At 41.2% G+C, this 19,254-nt stretch overlaps 1 long non-coding RNA gene across 1 annotated transcript; it reads right to left on the bottom strand.

Annotated features, from left to right (window-relative positions):
• Positions 1-1,086: 1,086 nt before the first annotated feature.
• On the bottom strand, positions 1,087-18,959 carry LOC309655405. Its single transcript, XR_014260821.1, has 2 exons — positions 8,840-18,959; positions 1,087-8,483 (listed from the first exon to the last, which is right to left on the bottom strand). It is a non-coding gene; the product is annotated as an uncharacterized lncRNA (long non-coding RNA).
• Positions 18,960-19,254: the final 295 nt, after the last annotated feature.

The following is a 19,254-nucleotide window of genomic DNA, read 5'->3' as shown; positions in this document are numbered from 1 at the left end:
GGATCTATTAGAGTTTGTGTACAAATTAATAACAAAAGGTCCGTAGTCAACATTTTAAAACTTAAGATTAAAAAAATCTTGAAAAAGCCAGGTCTAGTTAGCAGTAATGATTTTAATTGCTGATCCAAGGACTTGTCCCTTCCCCTCACACACCCATGATACTCCTTTAATAAAGTTGCTCTGACTTAACCCTACACGGGTGTAACAACCATATCCTAAGAGCTCTGAGAATTTCCTTTTAACTCACTGAGCCACAGGACACCTTTCCAGCACCTAAGTCAGAAATAATATTTGTTCTAAGAACCTATAAATTTATAAATGCTAAAAAATTAGTCAGAAATGTCATAATGGTGATAAATAAAAATAAATATGATGATTATACATAAAAAGAAATAGTATTTGTTCACAACTATTCCTTTACCTTTTTTCAATCCATAAAGAGGTCTTTAGGGTGATAAAACTGAGAAAACTTGCACTCTTCACACACAGAGTCTTGCCATGAATCTGGTGACTAAATGGTGGCTGGTCGAAATAAATTTGATTGGGCAAACTGTTTATTTCACTGTTCATTTCACAGCCAATAATTATTGGCTTTAAGACGTTTTAGTGATCAAGTTGACTTTTTAAGATTTTGAAATATGTATAACTACACAATACTGCATTTTTTTCAGCATGAAGTTTTTCTTTTTTTTTTTAGAAATTCACGTTCATTTATTTATTTATTTATTTATTTATTTATTTATTTATTTATTTATTTATTTATTTATTTATTTATGGCTGTGTTGGGTCTTCGTTTCTGTGCGAGGGCTCTCTCTAGTTGCGGCGAGCGGGGGCCACTCTTCATCGCGGTGCGCGGGCTTCTCACTATCGCGGCCTCTCTTGTTGCGGAGCACAGGCTCCAGACGCGCAGTAATTGTGGCTCACGGGCCCAGTTGCGGAGCACAGGCTCCAGACGCGCAGGCTCAGTAATTGTGGCTCACGGGCCCAGTTGCTCCGTGGCATGTGGGATCTTCCCAGACCAGGGCTCGAACCCGTGTCCCCTGCATTGGCAGGCAGATTCTCAACCACTGCGCCACCAGGGAAGCCCAGCATGAAGTTTTTTACTGAACATTTTGAATCTAAGCCTTCAGCACAATTGAGATTTTTGCACATTCTTAATGTTAACATTTTGTCTTTTTTTTTTTTCAAATAAACCTTCACTTTCTGAATATCACTTCCTTATTCAAACACTTGTCTGTCCTCACTATTAAGTATGTGGCTCTTTCTTATTCAGGGATTTAAAAATTATCTCTCTTTTTATTTTATCTTATAGAAACATTTTACAGTGTTCAGGTCATTAAAGCATTGCTTAAGATCTATAAGATAAGTCATTGTTATTTCAAAATTAAACATGAAGCTATTCTGCCTGAAAGTCTTTGTTCTGTGTCACTGGGAAGAAGCTCATACAAGTGAACTATGAAATGATCTAAGCTCTTTCAGTCATTCTTTAGGTTCTACCTGTATACAATGCTTATAATTTATTTTAAATACCTTTATAGTTAATAAAAATATAATTAAAAGAAAGATTTAATTGCACCTTTAGTACTAACCTAAAACTGTTTCAAATGACCCCCATTTCATTATTCCACAATAGTCTTTTGTTCTGGCTTTTTCCATCTGCTTGCTAAGCATTTTTCAATGGAAGTCTCAATTAGAAGAAAAAAAGGGAGGGGGGACAATCATTTAATTCAAAAATTAATTTGGAGATCAGGCAACTGACTTAGGCTCATGCCAGCAACTTAAGGCTTTTCAGCCTTGGCCACATGATCCGAAGGAACTGAGCAACAACTGTCTGGCGGCTTTAATCCTCCTTAATTTGAGAGCAAAGAAACTCACATGTGTTTCTAAGAACATTTTCGGAGTACAAGAAGTCCATTTCTGGGGGACACCATCTAATGCCCTTGTTTCGCTGATCTCATGTATTCTAAATTAATTTTTAAACTGCACATAAGCAGAGGGTGGGGTGGGGCAGAGCGGGGGGGAATAACTAACAGCAAGGCAGCTGTCCTGAGTTGTTAAAACAGCTACTGAGGAGCGAAGACTCCCTTCATAACATGACGTGATTTTCTTTACGTTGTGATAAAGGTGGGCCCAGTCACGAGAAAGACAAAAGTTGGGAATGCTCACCTTATCTTCTCTGAGAAGCTGCTGAAAGGCACACCCCTGGCAGGCTGCTTCTCCCCCTTTGTGTTGAGCCCTCTAGGTTCACTGGTCTTTAGAACTTAATTAAAATCTGCGGACAATTTTCCAGGAAGTTGATTAAGCCCTTATAGTAAACACATTCTGTTTGCGGGCTTTGATTCTCTCGACTTGTTTTACTTGAGAGGGGAAAAGCTGAAAGACTGAAAAACTGGTGGGACTCCTATGCACTTCAAGTCTGATGAGTTGATAGGCAGCTGAATCCTCAAGACTTTTTATCTGGGGTTTATTCATCAAATGGAAACTAAGGAAACCAGGCAGGATGGGACTTCTTTGGGCAACATTTCAAAATAGAAGCTGTTGTCCCCTGCACTGTGTTCTGCTTTCTTTAGCTTCCTCCCCCTTGGTGCCCATCTCCAGACGTTCAGAGAACCACCTTCCCTAAAGCAAAAATCCCTCCTTGCCCCTCACTTACACAAAGCCAAACTTACTCTCAAGAAAGAGTCTGATCAAACCCTTCAAACCAAGGAGTAAATAACAGCTGGTATTTCCTGATCTCTCACTTTCTCCCAGGCATTGGTCTAAGCATTTGACATGTATTTCATTTAATTCTCCCAGCAACCCTATAAGATAGGCATTATTCTCATCCCCATTTTACAGATGAGGCTAGGGATTTGCTGAAATTCACACAGGGATTCCAACCCAGGAAGTCTCATTGCAAAGCTCGTCCTCTTAAACACATGATTCTGCAATCATTATGCCTCAGTGCACCGGGACAAGATGACTGGTAACACTTAGTGCATTGCTTTTCCCAGATAGGTTGCACTGGCTAGGGGACACAGCCTTAAGTAAAAGAGTGAGGCTGTAATTGTGTCTGTTTCTAATCCGTGGAGCCTTCCTGAGTTCCCTGAAACCCAATCCTAGGAGCAGTTGCCTATTCTGAACTTGCTATTGGCCTTCATGTACACTAATGAGCCAATTTGGAAACAGAATTAAATAATATTCATAAACCTATGACATAGATTTATGTTAACGATATTCAGGGAATCACAATCCTTTCAGTTATATGAATCTTAAAAGTCATCTATCCAACTTTTCATCCAAAACAGGAACCCCCTTTCCGAATCCTTGAAAGATAGTCTTTACGTCTCTTACTTCCAATGCCAGAGAGCTCATTGTACATCTCAGCTGACTGATCTTCCCTGCTTGTTACAACATTCTTATTCATATTGAGTGCAAACCTGCCTCCCCATAAGTCCAATTTGCATTCAGGGTGAGACAGGTACAGGGCACTGCTTTCCCCTCTCTCCTCAGAACTTTCCAAATAAAATGATATTCTCAAGAGCACTGTCATGGACCAGAGGGGACACATATGGGCCCAGGATTTGAAAGCCTATGAGGCCAGCTCCACCGGCAGCAGCTCTGAGGATAAAACCACTAAGTCTCACCATTTTCCACAGCACTGACATAGCTAGGGAAACTAACTCTGGGAGTTGTCTTCAGTCTCCCCAAGCCACCTGACATCTGCTCTGCCTTCATTCCCCGATCTACACTCTAAATTTCCATGACCTTGATAACATAGCCACCCCTTGACCTCAGCTCCCCCAATCCTGGCTTCTGACAATGACTCACAAAAACAAAAAAAAAGAGAGAAGTGTGCGCCTCAAGTGCCTTGGCTGTGTGCTTCACTTTGTTAATGGCAACCTGCTTTCATAGACTCAATCTCTTTGAGGTTTTCAGTATGTGATTCTTTTTGGAACTCATGGCTATATTTTTTAAAAATATTAGCCACTGTGATAAAAACAAGCAACAAATCAATAAGAAATTGCCTTTAAGATTTGAATAAAGAAAAGGAACCTTCTGTGAATGAGATGTCTGCCCCCAAAAATGAGTCTAGTTTGCTTCAGGTTTGATGAGCTGATTTCTGGAAACTAGCCATCTTTATCAAAGGAAAAAAGGGTCTATGTAATTTCTGGAACTAAATTATGAAAGGCTGAGGGGACAACAAGAGGGACTCACATCTTGACCTCCAAACTCAGACCTAGAGTTTACCTCGTCCAGGAGGCAGCTCTGGAGCGGGGCCAGGTATTCAGCCTTAATGTAGAAACTCAGCTGATGAAGAAGCACCACGAAAGTAATTAAAACAGGATAGGAGAAGGCACAGGAAGTTCTGAAATCTCTCCACTGTTGATGACAGCCAAGTTCTGGGCTGTTGCCTGGAATAGCTATCCCAAAAACCAGCAGGTGAAAGTTCCAACATTTTGTGAATGTATTTTGGGCATGCTGAAATGAGCAGGTTTCATACACACATTATTATTACTATTATTAAAATGTGTGAATCTTTTTGATATTTCACCCGTTTCTTACTGATTAGATAGCAGAAGAATCAAAGCATAGAGCCTGAATTATATGGGTTAAGGATCACTGTGTGTTGGAAACAGTAATGACCAAGAGTCAGAAGCCAGTTCTCTAGTCTCAACTGTAAAACAGTTAGCTGTGACCTTAAGCAAGTCACTCAGACCTGTGAAGCTCTATGAGGAAAGGACTCTCTCACAGAATGTCTTACATTTCTTCCAATTTAATGCTTCTGTGCCACATAACAGCTCACACCAAAAGATATCTCTATCTATCATCTACCTATCTGTTTATCCATCCATCTGTCTATCTATCTACCATCTATCTATCCATCCATCTATTCATATATCCATATCCATCTCTCTGCAAAATGGTCCAATGTAGTCTCAGTATTACTGTGTTTCTAGGTTCAGCCCTAAGAGGGATTTAAGACTAAAGTAAGCAATGTTGGAGGGAAGGCAAAAATGTATGAAAGGCCAAATGAATGGTAACTCAGTGGTAGATCTTAAAACAACTGAAGAAGCAGGAAGACAGAATTAAATTGCAATGTTGAGAAAAACTTAAATAGGGGAGGGGCTACATTTGATTAGGGCAGTTCCAGCACAACACTTGGTGTCTAGTGGGTGCTTAGTTAATATCGAATGAATGAAACACTTATAGACAAAGACTCTCAGGTAATGGATGAACACACTCCAGTGTAGGGTTAAGTTGTGAGGGGGGCACTACCAGAGTTCAAATCCTATCTGACGACTCTAGAAATACAGAGTCACACAACCGCAAAGGACATTTTTGTATTCATACCATGGGGTCTGTGAGTGTTCTGACCTGACTTATTTATATCAGGAAAATTGGGAAAAGCAAGAGTGCAGACAGACAATTTCAAAACCAGTTCCTGGTCTGCTTTGTGGAGAGCTCCCACAGAGGTTGGTGTGGCTGGAATCAAAGGCAGTCAAGCTGCAGAGCTGAGCTCTGGAAGAACGAGCAATCACTTTTGCTCCTTTCTAGCACACATTCCCCGGTGAGGGAGGGCAAGCACGCTTTAGATGCTAGCAGCAGGACCCAACCTGGGCACAATGAGAATCAAACAGTCAATGTTTGCCTTCTGCAGCCCAGTGCCCTCTTGCTGCCCTCTTCCCTGGAATTAGACTTGTTGCTGGCAACTCTTTGATTCAGAGATCTGGCATCAGGAGCTCTGGGGAGGAATCCTTTAGAGCTAGTGTATTTATTTATTTGTTTGTTTGTTTGTTTGTTTATTTAGGCTGTGTTGGGTCTTCGTTGCTGTGCATGGGCTTTCTCTAGTTGCGGCGAGTGGGGGCTACTCTTCGTTGCGGTGTCCCGGCTTCTCATTGCGGTGGCTTCTCTTGTTGCGGAGCACGGGCTCTAGGCCTGCGGGCTTCAGTAGCTGTGCCACGCGGGCTCAGTAGTTGTGGCTCGCAGGCTCTGGAGCGTAGACTCAGTAGTTGTGGCACACAAGCTTAGTTGCTCCACGGCATGTGGGATCTTCCCGGACCAGGGCTCAAACCTGTGTCCCCTGCATTGGCAGGCAGATTCTTAACCACTGTGCCACCAGGGAAGTCCTAGAGCTATTTTTAAAGGTGATCATTAGGACAATAGTATGATCAACCAGTTATGCTTAACCATGTATCATGCTATTGGATGCATAGTTATCCTTCCACACACCCACAATGGTCAAAGTATATTGAAAACCAATGGGTTGGCTTCTAATTCTCTATGCCTCTGACCCTATAAAATGGGAGGGCTTCCGTGATCCTTTTGGCATGAGATGTGGTTAATTCCATTTGTGAATAGAGACACCAAATCCGCTCCAAAATTTGGTTTAATTACCACCTGGGTTACAAGTTGCCTGCCTCTATGCTTCTCCATTTGAATGGTATTTTGCCACCCTATAACCAAGCTTCTTAGGCCATTTATTGGCCACTGTGCAAGGCAACTGCAGGACAACAAAGAGTTAATGTGCTATCATCCCAGCGCATCTCAGCAACCCCAGAACATCATGTCCTCCTGAATGTTGAGAAGCAAAAGCAAAATTCCCTCAAATATTTGTATCTTCCAAATAAAAGAGCAAGGCTGAGGAGGAGGACCAGACTGCAAAACAAAAGAGAGGAGGAACCTCCAGGGGGAGGTGGCAGATGGTCCACCAGGTGGACCTTGACAGTCCATAGAACTGGCCAAACTGACTGGTGGACCAGGCAATTTTTAGCAATGATTGCAGTGTGAGCCAGAGTGCACCAGCCATGTGGCACATTGCCAGGCATTACTCCTAGTGACATTCCAACCAGATAAGCAATACATTCATTGCAGGAAGGGGGTTGAGGGGCACCAGGGAGGAAGTTAAGGAGAAGGGGCAGGCAAGCAGGATGGAATAGGGATGGCATAGAGCACGCTCACAACCCACATCTAAGAGGTTCCAACATGTCTGAACAGGTAACTAGTAAGGTGGCTTAACCTTTGGTCTCTGCACACCCAGGAACATTGCCCTGTAAGAAAGATTTGATTTACTCAAAGAAGTAATTAAATCTGGTGGCACAGTGCTAATCAGGATAGCATTCATCAGCACTCAGAGCTGGAAAATTCTTTCTCTCCCCTTTGTAAATGCCCAAACCCTGGGCACCTTATTATTCAGGTTTTTAATTAAAAAGGAACAGGAACAGTTCAATAACCTGGAGCAATCCATCATGTTCACAACCTAATAAAAGAATGCAGCGTTGTGAAGATACCCTCCCCTCTACAGGGTCCTGTATGGCTCCACAGTGAGAAAGCCAGGAGTTTCTTGGTTCTTTACCTCTCTGCTGACTTAACTGTCATATTGCATATTTGCTGCTGAATTGCACGAAAGGTATTTCTAATCTCATGACGGTGACTGGAAGAGGTTGAAGGACACAAATTAAGTCTCAGAGCAGCACAGCTGAGTAAGAATGGAAGGTCAGTCAGTTGACTCTTCCCACAATTCCCCGAACAAGGCAATTATTCATGAAGGAAATTTCAAATTATTTTCATTAGACTTGTGTTTTACCAATCTAACCAAAGTGATTAATTAGGGATTAAAATATTTACTCTGCACATGCTGCCTTGGCTCAGTACTAGCATATTTAAGCATTGTGCTAAAAGGGTCAGCTGTTTCCAGTATTGTTTGGAATTCATTTCCTATTTTCTATGTAAAAGGGCACTGACATGCATGTCTATACCATACTTGGGGTCTCTCCAGGCACCAAACTGGAGAAGGAGAAAGAGGCTCTAGTGTTCCCACCCTTTACTCCCAAATTTCTTCCTTGTTAGAAGCACTTTGTGTCAATGGCCATAGTTTTGCTGTATCTGTGCCTTTGTAACAAGGTGTTCAGGATGCCTGGGGACAACACAACACCCTAATCAGTGACCCATGGTAGAGCAGTGACAGTTGTAGAATGAGATACACCATGGCACATGGGGGTGAAGGAGACAAGAATGGGAGGATTTTTGAGATTTTAGAGGGGTTTTCAGCACTATATGATTGTGAAGAGCAAGTTATAATAACAATTTCCCATGTGTTGAGATAGTGGCAGCAGAAGTGGTTATTCAGACAGGATGCCCGAGCTTCACTTGCTCTGGGGTGCCCAGCAGGGCCAGAGTATTTATATAAGTTTGAATTTATTGCCACCTTAATGAGACTCCAAATGAGACACCAGTGCTGGAGTTGTGCCTTGTTTATTCATAAATTTCTAATCTTTTAAAAGATTGCTAAGACCTTGCAGGGACAGGAGATAGTGGGTGAATTACTCCCTTATATTGCTGCTGGATGCCTTCACTGAAGGGATGAGACCCACGGAGGTTCCATGACTTACCTCTGAAGGTTTGTAAAGGGTGGTTAAACATGCAGATGATGCTTAGGCATTTTCCAGTTCGCTTCCTGCCAACAATGTCAATCACATTCCTTCAACTGTTCCCGCCAAGCCCTTAGGGAAAAAATTATATATGTATGTATATATATCATATATATATACACACACGTATATATATGTAATATGAGGATAAACCAATTAATTGGTCTAGAAGCAGATATGGTGAATGCAATGTGGTGAATATGGAGGGGTAAATAAAACCATGATCCATGCAGAGCACAGTTGAAAAGGAGAATAGTACGTTGAAGACTCTGTCTGCAGGAACAGGCAGAGCTCTGAAGGGTGACATAAAGTGTGGGAAGTGGCGCCATTGGAAGAGGAAGGAGTCATGTATGAGGAAAACCACGAGGGTGGGTGCCCTGATGTCAAAACCGAAAAGCATCCAGGGGAGAGGAGGGAGTCCACAGTACCCCAAGCAGGAGAGGTCCTGGAGTGGTCAGGAGGATTCACTGACAGGGAGAACAGTAGTTTAGTAGGTTGGCTGGAGCCCAAGGAGGCAGCTGGTGTGGAGATGTGGCTATGTTAGCAGGTACAGCAGTGCAGCTCTGGAGTTTATCTAGGAATAATAATAATAACAATGAAAATAATCTACTGAGTGCTTTCCATGTGCCAGGTACTACACGGGCAATATCTCACTTTCTTTACAAATCTATGTCCACTTTATACACAGCTTTTAAGAGCCAGAATCAGGATTCAAACACAGATCTGTCAGAGAGCAAAGCTTGTGCTCTTAACGAGCACAAAATGCAGTCTTAATAAAAGAGGCATGGGATGGGGACTAAAGGAGCTGATGAGAGCATAGCTGGGGAGCATTACTGATAGTTATGATGCCTTAAGGGATGACACATGGAGAAGTCTTGGGCCATGTCTCACCCCAGAGCGATGATGTGGTTTAGAAGACCCTAGGCAACACACTTGAGGTTGGAAACCAGGAGGTATGGACTCTAATGTTGATTCAGATCCCCCAAAACTCTCTTGACTTTAGGAAAGCCATTCAACCTTTGTGCCTTGGATTCAAAGGCACTCATGAAACAAAAATAATACTGCTTACTCTATCTACTTTATGAAGCTACTGCAAGGATGAGATATAGTAAATTAGTTCATTTAAATGGTTTACGATTATTTGGCAAATGCTATGGGCCAGCACTGTGCTAAGCACTTCACATGCATTCTTTCACCTAGCTCTGGCAATAACCCTGTGCACATGTATTATTATTACCATGAGATAAAAGAGGAAAAAAAGAAACATTTCAGAAAGTTCAAAGAACGACAAGCATATCAGGTTTGATGATTACGATTTTATAGGAAGTAGTATTATCTGCTTAAGGAGAAGATGGTAAAAAAATCTCCTCTGGGGACTTCCCTGGTGGCGCAGTGGTTAACAACTGCCTGCCAGTGCAGGGGACATGGGATTGATCCCTGGTCCTGGAAGATCCCACATGCGTGAAGCAACTAAGCCCGCGTGTCACAACTACTGAAGCCCGTGCGCCTAGAGCCCATGCTCCGCAGCAAGAGAAGCCACTGCAATGAGAAACCCGTGCCCCGCAAAGAAGAGTAGCCCCCGCTCATCACAACTAGAGAAAGCGCGTGCGCAGCAACAAAGACCCAACACAGCCAAAAATAAATTTTAAAAAACTGCTTATAAAAAAGAATCTCTGAAATTTCTAGAAAGAAAAAAGGATAGAGGCTGAGGTAAGGCACTCATAGGTATGTAATTAGGAATCATGTAATATTGCTGAAGGCTCAGCTATAGGGGAAATTTTATAGAGAAGTATTGTTGTTTACCTAAAATTCTGAATAATTGAATTTGGGATAATCTTGGCTCTATTTCTGAGAGAGAATGTATCAGATATAAAACAAATTGATCTTGGTCAACAGCTTTGAAACATTATCTGCCCCTAGAAGTTGGACATGTTTCAGGGTATTTTAAGTCTCAAGGGAAGTTATACTTTCCTTTACCTTATATCTAACTTTTATAGCCATTGCAACCTCACTGAGATGAAAAAGATGCATAACAGGATTTGCATTCCTTCTCAGAATATGACTGCTGCAAGCAAACAGTTCAGAACTTACTTGTTAGCAATATTATTAGAAGTCTCAACCGTTTCCTCACAGGGCAAAATGCCCGGAGGGGAAAGAAGTCACCTGCCACTTTCTAATGTTATTTAATCTTTTTAGTCTGTCTGAGCTGTAAACTGTCAATCACAGTTAATGTTTAGTCACCTTGAATGCTGTTTAATCAGTAGAATGCTTTGTATATCTATAAATACCTGATGACACAGGAATTAAGTCTTCACAATAATTACCCCACTACATCACTTGACATCATTACTCACAGGCAAGGCCAAAACCATTTTTAATCTCTCACAGTTTTTCACTAAGAAATGTTTCATTACTGCTACATAAATGGAATTGTTATTTCACATTGAGAAAAACGGGCTACTCAAATCTGCACATTTGGTTGTTTATAATGTCTGAATGGCCCTGTCTGTCGTTAAATGCTGCCGATGACAGGATAATTATGATCGTGGGAACTGATTGCCAAGTGTATGCAGTAAGAAATAAGAGCAGCTCTGCTTCAGTATTTGATAAGTGATTTGTGTTATGTGCACTGAGGTTCATGCTAATGTATTTAACTTATTAAGCTCATTGAAAGATGACTTTTTTTAATGTAAAGAAATGAATGTAGGTCCTGAGACAATATGTTAATTGTACATGTCTTTGTTACTATGGGTGTTCCTTCCTTTCTAAGTTTTTTCCATTCTATTTCATTGTTTTTCCCTTTATTCTTTCTTATATTTTCCAAATTATGTATACTGTGTATATAATATTTTTTACAAAGAGAAATATACATTTAAAAACATGTTAAAGTGATAACCACTTAGTGATATTACATAAAGTAAACACACACTTGGTTTAACATATTGTTATGTTCACTCTAACAACACCAGCTTCAAGTGCCTGCTTGCCATGGGTTCTTGGAATGCTGGTCATAGGGTCTCAATCTTCCACGAATGGCTCTGTCAGCATGATTATTGGCATGGATTCAATTTTGAGGGCTGTGAAAATGCTGGCTGGTAAAGGTGCAGTGTATTTTGTTAGAATGTGAAGCCACAGATTTTTCTTTTTCTTTCCTTCTTCCTTTCTCTGCTTCCCCTTCCTTCCTTCCTTCCTTCCTTCCTTCCTTCCTTCCTTCCTTCTTTCCTTCCTTCCTTCCTTCCTCTTATATATGGTTTATTTTTTAAGAAGCATTTTAAAATTTGTTTTTTCCTGTCTAATTTAAAAGGAAAGCAGAGAATGCATTCATTCGTTCATTCATTCCACAAATATTTCTTGAGCACTACTGTGTGTGCTAGGCCCTGTTCTAGATACTGAAATACAGCAGGAAACAAAACAAACAAAAATCCCTGCCTGCAGTGAGCTAAATCCTATGGAGGGAAGACCAAATAAAACAGAAAATCAAATAAATTTTATGCATGATGGTGATAACTTCTATGGAGAAAATCTGAAAAGGAAAGGAGAGAAGTGAGTGTGTGTGGAAGGGTTGCAATTTAAATGGATGGTCATGGAAATTTCACTGACGAAATGGTATTTGAGTCAAGGTGACAGGTGGAGGCCCTGGGACCATCTGGGGGAAAAAACAGGAAGAAAAGAGGCTCTGAGGTGGGAATATGCAAGGAGGAGCTGCAAGGCGGCCAGCATGGCAAGGGTGTCGGGACGGAAAGCTGTAGGAAATGAAGTCAAAGAGGTAACAGGGGCTGCTCATGCAGGATCTTGGAAGCCATTGTAAAGACTCCAGAGAGTGGGATGCAAAGTTATAAAGGTTTTGAGCAGAGGAGTGCCATGATCTAACTTTTATCCTGACTCATTTTAGTGACTAGGTTAAGGACAGACTGAAAAGGGCAAGGTCAGAAGCAGGAAGACCAGTAAGAGGCTATTATGTATTCCAGGTGCAGATTTTGACTAGCCTGATCCCTATGGAGATGGTGAGAAGGAGAAAGATACTGGATATATTTTGAAGGTAGAGCCACTAGGATTTATTGGCTGATAAATGTGGAGCTCAAGAATGGTTTTTAGCCTGAGCAGTTGGGAGAATGAAGCTGACAAAAATAGAGTTGGTATTGAAAGGTGTGAGACTGGATGAGGTCACAAGGGAAAGAGGGTAGAAAGAGAAGAGATCCAAGGACTGAGCCCTGGGCACTCAGTGTTGAGGGTACGGGCAGGTAAGGAGCAAATTAGTCCAGATACTTCTACTTGCTGTAACCAGCAAAACCAGAAATGAATAATGGTTCAAACTCAATAGAAGTACATTTCTCACTCACATAAAGTCCAAAATGGGTGTCCTGATTGGTGGGTGACTCTGCTTCCATTCTGTGGCTCGTCAATCTTCAACACATGGATTCTGAGGTCATCATGAGTATCTGCATCATGCAAGGAGGAAGGAAGGAACGTGGAGGATGGTGCGTGGCAAAATTTTAGGAACCATGCTTAGAAGTGGTACCCATGGGCCCTTCAAATTGCAAGGGAGATTCAGAAATGAGGTCTAAGTAAGTGCTCACGAGAAACAGAAAGCACGTTCGATAAGCAGCCACCCAGGCTCTGCCACAAGGAGGAACCAGGAAAGGGGGCCGAAAAAGACAGGCTTACGAGGTGTTAGAAAAGTCAGTAGAGCATGATGTCCAGGCAGCCAAGTGAAGAAAAGATTTCAAGGAGGAGAGAAAGGTCAACTGTGCCCATTGCTGCTGAGAGATTAAGATGAGGGCTAAGAACTGACCATCGGATTAGTATTATTAACGTTGTTGGTGACAATGTTAATGGTAGAGTGATAGGGGCATTGACTTGTTGGAATGAATTCAAGAGAAAAATAAAGAAAGGAAATTAGAAGAGTAGGCATGGCTAACTCTCTCCAGAACCTGTTGAATGTATATCAACACAAAGGTGTATCAGCTACCTTCCCTGTCATCGTTGTGACAGGAAACGGAATTCACCCCAGTTGGTTTAAATGAAGAAACTATCAGGAAAGTATTACTTAAGGAGGTTTGGGCTGGGTCATGGGAGTAAACAACAGATGGTGAGGTCCCAGGCACTAGCTATAGTGGGAAGCTGTTAACGCCTCGAAACTGAAGGGACAAGAAGAAGAAATCAGGTTACTGGAACACAGTGAGAGACAAAAGAGCAGAGCAGAGTCACCCAGTGGGAGCTGTGGTCATAAAGGGAAACAGTTGTGCCTGAGATAGAGCGCGGAATGAAGGAGAGAGCCCAGAGAAACTGCCCAAACCTTCACTCTCACCCTTTGATCTCCCAAAATGGATCAAAGCTAAGTACACCAGCAAGGGAGCTCAGGAGATGTGGTCCATATAAGATGGGGTCTTTGTGCCATGGGCCCATCTTGCCACGCTCAGCAGGTTGGGAGGGAAAGGACAGAAAATAACAAGCTCAGATGGGTTGCTTGACTTGGATTTCAGAAGTGGAAGGGTGTTTGCTGCACCTCATAAGGGACATACCTTTTGCTCGATAGTGATCAAAGGATAGTTATCATATCATTCCTGTTGGCTATCACACGATGTGAAGAAAGAAATATGATTACTCCAAATAACACTAAATGGGGTCTATATAAACACCACACTTGTGGAGATTAGCACACTATGTTTACTTAAAATGGGAAACAAATATTTGACTAAGTCTCCAAAAACTGACTCAATGATAGCAACTATTCCACAGGAAGGGGTATATAAGTCCCACAGTGTTCTAAGCAGCAAATTGTGTGCATAACTAAAATAAGGAGGGGTTACTTAATATCCAAGGCTACCTGCATTTAACTGAAAAGGAAGTAAATTTGTATTGGTAATCCACTTGCAGAGTACAGTTTGTAATTAGAAGGCCAGGTGAGGATGTTATGCAATTAGGTCACATGTGTCCATGTGCACGTGCACCATTCCCAGAAAGGAATTAAAGAGGGATTCTGGAGTATACCAAAATTAGCATAACCACTACGCCCTCTACCCCTGCCCCCAGCTCTTCCTCTTCTGATTTTGTGAAATACAAACACATCCAGGAATCATTGCTCTTTCGTGGAACGGATAACAGCTTTACACGATATTCATGTTTTCAATAATATCCCTTGAAGAGCACCCTTGGGGTTTCTTTTATAACTCTCCTAATCATCTTCCACCCAATACAATTAGCATTATCTAAATTAGTTATCAGTTTACCAAATTGTCTCCTCCTTTTAAAGAAGTTGTATTGCGAAATTATAGGTATAGCCAGAGACAGAACCAATAGTCTATGCTTGCAGACATTTGGAGAGAGATAATGTTCTTAATCCTAATTAGAATTCTTATATGAACTCCTCAGAATCAGGGGTGATCTTTTTTTCTTTTGGACCGAGGCATGGTAAATCAGCTGATTTTCATTTGTCTTGACACACAGCACCTCCTATTCAAATGTGTTTATTTAAGCTCTGGGCCTTTTACCGTCTTTCTGCATTACTGCTTCTTCCAAAAATATCCATTTGGAATAGATTGCATTCCCTTATTCTGCAATATGATCTTTAGTACATATTAACGATTGTTTGAACCATGAGTCCTGCCTTTTGAAGTTAGCGCTTCCAAGCTCAGCGTTATAATGTTTCTATCAGATTGTCTCTCAAAGACTGGAAAACTGCGGATTGTCCTCCAAAATCTGTTCTCCCCTCTTTCCATAGCACTAGAATTTAAACTAGGCATGTGGATGCTCAGCTAGAGACTACATTTTCGGCCTCCTTCGCACGGGAATGTGGTTATGTGACTAAGTTCAGGCCAATGGAATGCGTGCAACTTTTGGGACTTCCACCTTTAAAGACAAGCCACTTGTCCCAATGCACTTCTCGTTCCTATTCCCATAAGCTGGGACGTGGATGTGACCACGTCCATGATTTGATTAAGCAAGGCCAGCTTTGATTATTCGGACAAGGACGATGCCCTAAGGGATGACAAAACAACAAGATGGGTTCCTGAATGACCATGTGGAATAGAACTTTCCTACCACTGTGGAATATATTCTCCCTAGAACTATCTTCTTTAAGCCACTGTATTTAAGGTTGCTTTGTTAAAGCAACTTAACCTCTACCTTAACTAATACCATTGTCAAATGGGCTGAACTTTTCAAATATATCAGAAGAGATGAGATCAGATCAAAGCATAACTACCCTCAAGGAAAGTATCACTTTTCCTTAATTGTTGTGTTTGAGTTAGCACAACATGGATTTATCCAGAACATTCTTCTTCCTGTCCCTGACGATGGAGTGTAAATCATAACTCTTACTCTCAACTTTCCAACATCTGGCCTTTTTTCAAACATTGCTCATTCAAACTAGAATCTGAAAAAAGTAATTATTTCTAAACAACTTTGTAACTATTGACTAAGTTAAAAATAGGATCAATTACCCAAGAACAAAAATTTGTTTTTTAAAATGTACTCTTTTACTGAGGATTTCCAAATTTAGAGTCATCAACAGCAGCTAATAATAATAATAATAATAATAATAATAAATAAACTCAAAAAAAAAAGAAAACCCCAAACAAAAACACAGAGAAATTTGTATCTTGGTCTTTTTGATTTTCCAGTGGGTGTATCTGGCTACCCATCTGTTTGGTTCTACAGTGAATAGTAGTGTTTGTTGGTGTAATTATATGAGTTGTCATTCAAAACAAGAAGACACTTCTCAAAGAAAATTGACTCCTAGAAACATTGTGACATAGAGAAATGCACAAGATTTCTTTGTATTTCTTCAAGAAAGCGTTCTGCACCTTGCTAACACAAGAAAGCACTTAGATGTGGCATTTGCTGCAGTAATGAGGCATTTTTTAAAGCAACAGAATGAATCAGCACAAAAGCTTTCTCATGTGCTGAGCCTGCAGCAGTAGATCCATTTTTATATTTTTAAATATTCAAGAGATTTGATATAAATATCGTTTACATTATCTCTCTTTCTTTCTGATTTCGGGGTCAGGATGGTGCATAGGTACAACCACACAAGTGGATCCCTGTCAAAGAAACTCACAAACACTCAAAAAGACTAGAGTGTACCATTGACACTGTGCTCCCATTTATGAGATCCAGCTTCAGGATCTTGTGACCAGACTTTTTTTTCTCTTTTTTTTTCACTTTTTGGCTGCACCCCGAGACATGTGGGATCTTAGTGCCCCGACCAAAGATCGAACCTGCGCCCCCTGCGTTGGAAGCGTGGAGTCTCAACCACTGGACCTCCAGGGAAGTCCCGTGATTAGACATTTTAAAGAGCAGAAATTACTTGATTATGGCAATTAAACCAAGCCACTAAACCCCAATCTTGTGGCCTGTGACTTGAAGCTTAATATTTAAGTTTTCTATGCACTCCTAGGTCCAAGGGAAGCAAGTGAAAGAGGCTAGAGATACACCAAGGATCCAGCCACAAACACAGATGTCGCTGGAGCACGGCCTCCCTTGTTTCTGGGGCGCTGCTCATTTCTAATCAGCTTCTCCAGAATCAGACCATTTTCTACACCTCTTTCCATCTATCTGAGCCTTAAATATTGGTGTTTCTAAGAACTCTGACCTTTAATCTTTTATTAATGTATAGACTCACTCTGGGGGATTTTATTCATGCTTATAACTTACAAAGAGAACTGTCAGTTGGTTATTTCTGGCTGTTCCTCCCCAGAAATCTCAAATGCAAAATAAGCAAGACTCAGCTTCCAAAGTTCCCTTCAAAAGTGCCTTCCCCTCTATTTCCTAGTAATGAATAGTACCACTACTTATCCATGCCAGAAACCTAGGGGGTAGTCTTCATGCTTCCTTCTCTGCCAGCCCCTACCTCTGAATCTCCTCCTCAGCTAAATCTTGCTGATTCTATCTTTTAAGTGTCAGCTGTGTCCCTTCTCCTTATGACTGCTTGTCAGTCCCTATCTCCACACATCAAGTCACTTGTAAGTTTCCAAACTGGACTCCCTGGATCCTGATTTGTCAGGTTCTCACCTTCAGTTCACTCTCATGTTGCCACCAGGGTAATCTTTCTAATATGAAATTTTCTCTCTCTGATGGTCCTCCACTTAAGAAACCTGAGGAGCTTCCAACAGAGCAAAGCCCAAAGCTCTCAGCAAAGTACATGCGCCTTATTCATCCACCAACAATTTATTGTGTCTACTATATGCTAGGCACTCTTCTGGGTGCTAGGGATTAACCAGTAAACAAAACAGACAAAAAAAACCCTCCCTGCTTTCAAGGAGCTTAAATTCTGGTGGGAAAGACAGATAACAAGCAACTTAAATAAATTAAAAATATATTAAATATTGATAAATTTTAAGTTAGAAAAATAAGCAAATAAAAAGAATGGTGTGCATGTGTATATGTAGGGGATGTTGATATTTTATGTAATGTGACCAGAAAGACCTCACTGAGAAGATGATATTGAGTAGAGACTTAAATGAGGTGAAGAAGCAAGCCCAGCATATAGCCTGGGAGAACACTGTAGGAAGATTGGACAGCAAGTGCAAAGGCACTGAGGCTGATGAGGGCTTGGTGTTTTCAAGAAACAGTGAGAACTCCAGGGTGGCTGGGGCAGAAGGGGGAGAGAAATAGGAGATGAAGTCATAGAGATAACAGGGGTCAGATCATACAGGGGGGTTTGGGTAATTGTAAGAATTTCAGCCATTATTCTCAGTGAGATGGGAGATCCATAGAAAGGTTTTGAGTAGAGGGATAACATGATCTGTCTGACTTTGTTTTTCCATAGGATCACTCAGGCTGAAGCAGGGCAAGGGTGGAAGCAGAGAGACTAGTTATTGCTACTGCAATAATCTAGGCAAGAGATGATGATGGCTTACACTAGGCCACAGTAGGATATTGAGAAGCCATAGAATCCTAGATAGATTTTTTAGGGTATGGATAACTGTATTTACTGACAGACAAAATGCGGGGCGTAAGACAAAGAAAGGAGTCAAGAAAGTCCTGAGCAACCAGAAGGGTGTGGTTGTCATTAACAGAGATGGGAAGACTGGAGAAATGAGTTTGGAGGGTACCAGAATGAGCTCTATGTTAATCACATTAAGTTTGAGGGGTCTAATAGATATACAAATGGAGATGTAGGCAATTGAGAGATGATAAGGAGATGGCAGAGCATTCTAAGAAGAGGGATTAGAGAGATACTGAAAAACCATAAGAGTTAGAAGTCAAGTGATCATCTTCCTTCAAGGAGGAAGGTGGATCCATAAGGTATAATGCCACTGATTGGCCAAGTGAGATGGAACCAGATAATTTACCACTGGCTCTAGCAATGTGGAGGTCACTGGTGACCTGGATAGAAGTAGTCCTAGTGGAGAGGTGAGAGCAAAATGCCTAATGGGAGGGGGTTCAAAGAGAATGGATGGAGAGAAATTGATGACGACAAGTATAGACAACTCTTTCAAGAATTTTTGCCATGAAGAGGAGAAAAGTGGGAACAAGAGAGAGATTTTTTTTTAATGGATGAAATATTTGATGCTGAAGGAAATGAATGATCCATGAGGGGATCAAAAACCTCAACATAATAAAGGCCATATATGACAAACCCACAGCAAACATCATTCTCAACGGTGAAAAACTGAAAGCATTTCCTCTAAGATCAGGTACGAGACAAGGATGTCCACTCTCACCACTATTATTCAACATAGTTCTGGAAGTCCTAGCCACGGCAATCAGAGAAGAAAAAGAAATAAAAGGAATACAAATTGGAAAAGAGGAAGTAAAACTGTCACTGTTTGCAGATGACATGATACTATACATAGAGAATCCTAAAACTGCCACCAGAAAACTGATAGAGCTAATTAAT

The sequence above is a fragment of the Balaenoptera physalus genome, assembly GCF_965194825.1.
Source record: "Balaenoptera physalus genome assembly, chromosome: 2".
Lineage (NCBI taxonomy): Eukaryota > Metazoa > Chordata > Mammalia > Artiodactyla > Balaenopteridae > Balaenoptera > Balaenoptera physalus.
Note: the sequence above shows the minus strand (reverse complement) of the source record. Positions and strands in the feature narration are given on the sequence as shown.